Source organism: Mauremys mutica, chromosome 24 (assembly GCF_020497125.1).
Source record: "Mauremys mutica isolate MM-2020 ecotype Southern chromosome 24, ASM2049712v1, whole genome shotgun sequence".
Classification (NCBI taxonomy): Eukaryota; Metazoa; Chordata; order Testudines; family Geoemydidae; genus Mauremys; species Mauremys mutica.
The window spans coordinates 18,208,305-18,216,695 of record NC_059095.1 but is presented as its reverse complement, the minus strand read 5'-3'; the positions used below and the strand labels follow the sequence as shown (position 1 = coordinate 18,216,695).

Genomic DNA, 8,391 nt, shown 5'->3' with positions numbered 1-8,391 from the left:
GCAGGTCTCAGGGGAGGGGCAGAGAGGTGGGGGCGGAGGGAAGGGAGCGTCGCAGGGGAGGGGCAGAGAGGTGGGGGCGGTGGGCAGGGTGGGTCTCAGGGGAGGGGCAGAGAGGTGGGGGTGGTGGGCAGGGCGGGTCTCAGGGGAGGGGCAGAGAGGTGGGGGCGGTGGACAGGGCGGGTCTCAGGGGAGGGGCAGAGAGGTGGGGGCGGTGGGCAGAGCAGGTCTCAGGGGAGGGGCAGAGAGGTGGGGGTGATGGGCAGGGCAGGTCTCGGGGGAGGGGCAGAGAGGTGGGGGCGATGGGCAGGGCAGGTCTCGGGGGAGCGGCCAGAGAGGTGGGGGCGATGGGCAGGGTGGGTCTCAGGGGAGGGGCAGAGAGGTGGGGGCGGTGGGCAGGGCAGGTCTCGGGGGAGGGGGCAGAGAGGTGGGGGCAGCTGGCAGACCTTGGGGTAGGGGGTGGAGAGGCGCGAGGAGGCCCTGGGGGAGGAGAGGAGCCAGCGACCAGCAGGCCTCAGCCAAAGAGCAGGGGTGGGAAGTTGCCAGATGGGAGTGAGGGTGGAGCACAGGTGGGGCCTCGGAGGGAGGAGAACGAGGGAAGGGGGTGGAGGGGGCAGGGCCGCCCACAGGATTCAGGGGGCCTGGGGCAAAACAATTTCAGGGGCCCCTTCCATAAAAAAAAGCTGCAATACTATAGAATCCTGTATTCTCCTGGGGGCCCTGCAGGGCCTGGGGCAAAGTGCCCCCCCTCTGGGCGGCCCTGCCCTCAGCCTCCCCTCGTCAGTCCCCTGCCCCCTCATCATGTTTGTTGCCCTCCCCTAGACTCTCTCCGATTTGTTTCTGTAGTGGGGGGGGGATGGGGGGAACTGGACGCAATGCTCCAGATGTGGCCTCACCAGTGCTGACTAGAGGGGAATAATCACTTCCCTTGATCTGCTGGCAACGCTCCTACTAATCCAGCCCAATATGACCAGTTACCCATATTGAATGCAGACACAGCAATATTTGATACATTGGTTCCTGTCCATTCAGGAGGTTATTTCCCACCTATTCATAAATAATGAAGCTGCTCTAAGTGGAGGGGAGAGAGCTGTCCTGTCCATGTAGTTAACCCATCTCCCCGAGAGGTGGTAGCTATGTCAGTGGGGGGAAGCTATGTTGGTGGGTGTGCAAGCTGTGGTGTCTACATGTGTATATAAAGTTTAATCAAACCCCATTTTTAAAACCCCTGTGGCCTGGGAATAGAAAAGCAGCTCTCTGAGGCAGAGCCCGTCCTTCAAAATCCTTAAGATCACGGACTTGCCTATGCAAATGTCATGGGGGTATAGCTCAGTGGTAGAGTTTTTGACTGCAGATCAAGTGGTCCTTGGTTCAAATCCAAGTGCCCCCTCCCAAACCTGTTCACTCAATAAAAATAGTTCCATTTCCAGTATGTTCAGGAGCTCCACTAAATAAGCGTCCTTGAATGGGACACACTCAATGTTTTCCTGTGCAAATGCATAAACACCTAGCAAACATGTCCCCCAGCTGAAATCAGTTCCAATCCTCTAAGTGTCTAGGTTTGTTTTCATCAATGAAACAAAGGCACATGAAGACACATTTGCAGGTCCTTGGCCTCTATGGGCTACAATGTGCAGAAGAACAAGAACCACATCCACTTGGGAGGAATGGACTAGTCTGTATTACATTTGGTAAGTAAGTTGCCATTGGGACTGAAAACTCTACTGGAGGTGGACAGGAGCCTGTTACAAAACTAAAATAACCAAGATTTACCAAACTCCCTGTTACACATTCAATCCTCTCTTTGTGCACACGGCGTCAACTGGGGCTCTAGTAAATGGCAACCTTCCTTTAACACAGATCGTTGTTCCTTGTGACTTTCAGATACATTCGAATGGCAGCTGTTTAGAGGTCATGTGCTGCTAGTTCATGAGCAGCAGCAGAGTCTCTGTACGTTACCAACCGTAGAGCTGGGTGTGTCTGCATCCAAGTAACTGCAGAGTCTGTGTAGTACCAGACAGTTAATTGCACAGTCTCACTTTCTGGTCTCATTGATCATTTGGGTAGAAACAGCAACGGTTTGGTGGGTTTTGTTTGTTTTTTCTCCCTTCGTTTTCTCCTAAGAAATGTGTGATCTTGAGCATGATAGTTTAAGTTCCCTGTGGGTCAGGAAAATTCCATCTCCTTGAAATAGCTGGGGAAGTGACCTGTTTGTATCACCTAGAATAAAGGAGCTTTTGTAAAGCAGTTTCATCTTTAAATACGCAGGATAAAAATAGTAAACAGTAAATTCCACAGCCAGACACCAGGCCAGGATCAATGGATGGGGCCAGATTCAATTAATTACAGAAGAAACAAACTCTTGGGAAGTAGCTGTAATTTGTCCCCAAACCGTTCCTTGTTCTCATATGCTATCACGGATTCTCTTCTAGAGGGCAGAGTTAAGGTTATCTGGGCATGTACCCTCACTCTGTATTCCCTGTTTCTCCAGAGTTTGAGTTTTACTGAACTCGATGTTCTGGAAGGTAAGAGAGAGTCACAGTCAAAGTTAACTCTCTTTTAACAAAGGTTTTGTTAGTGGCAAATAATGAGACTAATCCCTCACTGTGGTAATTCCACTGACTTCAGTGTACTCTTTCCCCATTTCTAGTTCCAAAAAAATAAGCAAATTAAAACAACCTTGAGACCTAAAATGCTGTGAGAAAATGGAAATTTTAGTAGCTCAAATAATTCAGTTTCTTCTGTGTCTTGTGCGTGTGTAAATGGCACAACACGATAATTTATAAGCACATCTTTCTTAACTTCTTTAAATATTCTGTAGTACATTGACTAGATCAAGTGGGTTGTTCAATGCAGTGAGGTTTTCATGCATGGCCCAAAACATATTTTTCTTAGTATGTAAATTTACACAGCTCATTGAACACAAAATTGTGTATTTCATGCTGTGAAGTGTGTTGCTGGCACAAATTAATAGCTTTATTTTTTCTCTCTCTCTCTCTGTGAGACACAACAAAATAATTTAGTGATGCTGAAAACGTTCCCTTCTCCTCCAGAACTGCCTTGGAATCACCTTCCCTTTGTAGATTAATCTGCCCCTGAGTCTCTACGAGGGAAATATAGTTTCTATGAAAAAACCACAGTTTTTTAATTAAAGGGACTGAGACAGAATAGCCACATGATGGCGACACATCAGGAATGCAAACCAAGAAGTTCCTGGTTTGCACATTGATGGTGACAAGAGATTGAACTCGACTCCCCTCTTTACTACAGCCTAGACCTTGTGTCCGTGTTTAGGTGGTTTTCACCTAAACGTTCAAGCAGCTCACAGCAATGTCCCGAGCTCCCCAAGTCCCACTGACAGCTGAGCTCTTCCTGCCCACTGAGCCCAGCCCAGACAGTGGGTGGGGGGTGAGTTTGTACCCAAATAACTGACAGAGCCAAGCAAGGAGCAAAGAAATGTTTGCTCCGGTCACTAGGTCTGTGTTTCTATTGCTCGTTTGCTCTCTCCCCTTCCCTGATAAGGAGCAACGGTAAGAGAAGAAGAGGTTAAAACATGTGCTAGGTGGTGGCTGGGTTTGGATGACAAATTTAAAACCATCTCAGCGCCCTCTAGTGTGACACTGACACCATCAGATTCTCGCCTTTCACTCACACTTCATTAATAACAGTTTCCCTGAACTACTTTGCTATGATTATTTCAATGGCTCCTACACCGATACCTGCTGCCCCTTCTGGCTGGTTAATTGCACTATTTGGAACCTGCTCCTAAAATTTCACCCTTCCTGGGAGCAAGATTCAGAACTGCCCAAGGAAACCCCATTGGGTTTCAAGGGCAGCTTAGGCAGGGTGGCAAGGGGACAGCACAGGGGTCTCAGAGCTTCTTCTTCCTTACAGAGAAAAGGTTAAGGGGGGCTACTAGTTATGACTCCTGGGTTCTAGTCCTGGCTGTGGGAGGAAAGGGGTGTTTAGTGGATTAGAGTTGGGGGCTTAGGAATCAAAGAGGAAACATCTCCCTTTTTCAGCTTCAATGCACATTGAACAAGAACATGGCTTCTCATCTCTTAGGTTTCAGAGGAGCAGCCATGTTAGTCTGTATCCTCAAAAAGAACAGGAGTACGTGTGGTACCTTAGAGACTAACACGTTTCTTAGGTTCTGTTGCCATCATGTGTCCATTTCATTTCACTTCTTATTGTTAAAAGATTTGGGTACTTTGCACAGAAACATCATTTCCTTGGGAGAGATGGAGAAGTGGAAGCTGCATTGATTTAATCCTCTGAAAAATAGATAAGGATTAAAATATTCCCCAGACAGCTCAGTCCCAACCGTCCTCCCTTGCTGCTGCCAGTGAAGCTCAGTTCTGTCCCATGGCCCCAAGAACTTCTGGGTGCAAGTCCTGGGCCTGATGTGAAGTAAATGTAGGGGTGACTCTGCCTGCCTAGACTGTTCTCCAGAAAAATTCAGACACACACCATGTCTGGTGAAGGAGAGACAGATGTGTTGTTTGATTGTTTTTCTCATTTTAAATGTACTTGATCATTTTGATGGAAAAATATTTGTACGAGACCATGAAAAAAGGAAGAAACCATGAAAATACCCATGGGAGAAAGGGGGTTTCTGAGGCCAGGGTAGATATGGAGATTTTTATGAAAGGGGGAGAGACCAAAGTAGGGCCTTTAGCTGGAGCAAAGGGGGAGGGTTTTTTGTGCAGTTTCATTTTAACCAGCCTCACATCCTGTAGTCCCTACTTCCCCACCCCACCAACATCTGACCTAGCGCCTCCCCACTGGCAAAGCCACCTCTGACTCCTGAGACAGCCCCACTGGACTGGCCCTCCAGAGACCCCAGCACTCCCTCTCCTAGCTGGATCCCCTGGCAGCCAGAGCTCTCCGCAGAACTGCTGTGGTTTCTCCCCTGGGTGTCTGGTCAAGGATGGCTACTGGCTTCTCCTGAGAATGCAGCTGAGAAATGACTCACCCTTCTCTAGATTCTCACCTGTGGGCTCTGAGAAGCAGGATGGGGCCTGTATGATAAAGTCCATGTAACAGTCCCCTCTCATCCCAGCCCTGGTATGTCACCAGTAACTGCTGTCCCTGGGTAGCAGCCAAGGATGTTTCCCACCATTCAGGAGACCCCAGCCTGGGACTAAAATCAGCTTCAGGCTTCTCCTCTCTCCCTTCTTGGAATCAAGTTCATGTTTTTGCCAAGAGTTAAAGCAACCCGAACCCCCAGAGTCTGGATCAATGTCACAAGTTCCCAGTGTCTCCATGGAAGAGAATTTGTTAAATCTCAGATGAGTGGGGTTATATCAGTTCTCAGCCTGAGTCCTTTGCTCTTAATTCCGAGGAAATTGTCCCACCATGGGGCCATTTCCCGCCTCTCTTTCCTAGGGAAGCACAATTTTCCTTGCACAGACACAGGAACAGCAAGATCTTTCTCTGTCCCTTGTGCAAAGCAGGGGGCCAAATTCCATGGAAACAATGGACAAGCAGGGGGCCCTGGGCACATCCAGCCCTGGCCGTGAGATGTTCCCTCCCCTCTTTCTTTATGCCCCTGTTGTTATTTCATGGATTGTCTGGGATGGGGGAAAAGCTGAGTTCACTCCAGGTGGAGGGTAAAAAGGACCCTGAAAATCTCAGGACCCAACCCCTGCTACCAGGATCACCGAGGTGCTGGGAATCTGCATGGGAAAGGGACTGTGTGAATTGTCAAGGTGGGGAATGAATAACAATCTACAACTAGATCCACCTCATTAACCACCAACACAGGCTAATCTGTGGTTTAGAAGGGAAACTGGGAGTGATTCTTTGCTGTTCAGCCATGGAAACAGTGACCCAATTGCAGCACAGTGAATGTGCTGGGGAAAGCTGGACTTCACAGGCAGGTGGCAATAGCAGACCCTAGAAACACCTGGAGCTTCCCACACCACTGCTGCCACCAGGGTCAGGTGTTGAGCGGCTCACAGCGCCCCTCCCCGCCCATTACCTTCCAGCAGGGGGTGGCAGCACCCCCCACCCAATGCAGGGGAGAGGGCTGAGTGCATCGCTGCACCCTGAGCCCAGGGCACCCACTCTCTCTGCCCCACACATCGAATCTGGCCCTGCTGCAAAGTGACCCCTAAGAACCAGCAGCCTCCAGGACAGCAGGTTTGGCCCTCAGAGCAGGGAATGTGTCCCCCATGCTGCTCTTAGGCCACTGGATGCTCTGGGAATAGGACAGCTCTGAGTGTAAGCTGGAGCACATGTGGGGATGTAGCTCAGTGGTAGAGCACATGCTTTGCATGTGTGAGGCCCTGTGTTCAATCCCCAGTATATCAAAGATCTTTTTTTCTCCCTGCTGCTTTGCTCATGCCCAGAGGGGATGTGGCCCTGCAATCTCCCTGCAGGAGTTTTAGTCCTGCTCAGTGAGGGGCAAGTGCCAATTGCATGGACGGTCTGGGGGGGTTTCTGCTCCTATGTCTCCTCTGTACATTTAAGATTCCCACCCGCTGTGCTGCTTGGGACAAGGGTAGATGAGAAGGGTGAATCCTCCAGCACTGGAGGGAAAGGTCCCATCTGCACAGACTGCGAGGCAAGGAAACAGAGGGGCAGTCAGTGCTCAGACAGGAGAGAGGTCGGTGATTTACACCCAACAGGGGACACTGTCTTTTTGAGTATCACAGGGGCACCTGTTTTAGTCTGGATCTGTAAAAAGCGACAGAGTCCTGTGGCACCTTATAGACTAACAGACGTACAGGAGCATAAGCTTTCGTGGGTGAATCCCCACTTCGTCAGATGACTGGAGTGGGAATTCTGTGCCTGGCTAGCCAACTACAAAAGCAGTTTCTCCTCCCTTGGTGCTCACACCTCAACTGCTAGAAGAGGGCCTCATCCTCCCTGATTGAACTAACCTCCTTATCTCTAGACTGATTCTTACCTGCATATTTATACCTGCCCCTGGAAATTTCCACTACATTCATCTGACGAAGTGGGGATTCACCCACGAAAGCTTATGCTCCAATACGTCTGTTAGTCTGTAAGGTGCCACAGGACTCTCTGTCTTTTTGAGGCGACTGCAGCTGGCTTGGGATGGTGCTGACGATGGATAGAAAAAAGGCTGGAGTCAATGACTGATGAGACCACAGAAGGGGAAGGGGAATGGCAGCCCCACAGAAGGTCCTGGGTACTCAGATGCCCCAGTTATTGCACCCTGGCCTGTCACAGAGAGAGAAAAGACACGGAGGGACCCAGCCCCCCTACAGTGATCCCATGGACAAGAACCTGGCTGGGAGTGGGGTGAAGGTTCCCTCTGGGCAAAGAGGAGCTGAAATCCCTCAGTGTCCTGGAATTTAAGCAATGGAAGCTTCAAACCCTGCAGGGGTGTGGGCTGAGGTGCATCAGCAGAAGGTTGGGCTGGACAGGGGCGGCAGGTTTGTATAATTTTTGGTGGTGCCCAGAATGGGACCAAGTCCTGCCCCATCCCCCACACACACCTGCCTAAGGCTCTGGGGTAGAGTTTGCTGAGGGAGGGAGAGGGGCTGGGCTCTGGGAGAGAGTTTGGGTGCAGGGTCTGGGCTCAGTCAGGGGGTTGGGGTGGAGGAGAGTGTGCAGCTGTGGGAAGAACAACTTGGGATTGCTTGGGGAAGCCACCTTTAAAAACACAAGTGTAACATGCTAGTTACATTTTAATAAGACCAAATTAAATGGTGCAGGACAGAGCCATCTATAGTCTATTGTCCTGGTCAATGGGAGCCATCAAGAGTCCAAACCACAATTAATGGCCCACAATTTGCATCATTACAACAGGACCTCAGAGTTATAGTTCATATTTCTAGTTTCAGATACAGGAATGATCGGTTCATACAAATAGGATGAACACACACAGTGGATTATAAGCTTTGTAATGATACCTTACAAGAGACCTTTTGCATGAAGCATAGTCCAGTCACTTTATATTCACACTCATTAGCATATTTTCATAAAATCCTATGGAGTGCAACTTCACACCAGGGAAAGGGTTTTACTGCAGCACCTGGGAGCAGTTGAATTTCATGTTCAGGCTGTGGTATGAGTTCCTCCAGGTTTCTCGTAAGCACACAGGGACCTTAGGGGGTGCTCTCGATACAGGAATGGCCCCGACATGATAAAGTGATGGGAACTGCATTTTCCTTTTTTATTTCTGTATTTCCAATGACATTTCTGTTTGTGATTTCATTTTGTTTTGTACAACTGTGTTTTCTCCTGGATTTGATATTTAACGAAAAAAAGAATACGGCCTCAAGGCACCAGATGGAGGAGCAGGCTGGGGCTAGGACTGCTAAGAGAGCCAGAGTAGCAGGTTTTCTGTATTGTTTCCTGCCCTCATTTTTCTTGACTAGTTTCTGTTCTGTACAAAATTTGCCAATTTTTCACACGTGA

The 8,391-nt window shown here is 49.4% G+C and overlaps 1 non-coding gene across 1 annotated transcript; it reads left to right on the top strand.

Moving 5' to 3' along the window:
* Window positions 1–1,315: 1,315 nt before the first annotated feature.
* On the top strand, window positions 1,316–1,387 carry TRNAC-GCA. Its single transcript has one exon. It is a non-coding gene; the product is annotated as a tRNA-Cys (tRNA).
* Window positions 1,388–8,391: the final 7,004 nt, after the last annotated feature.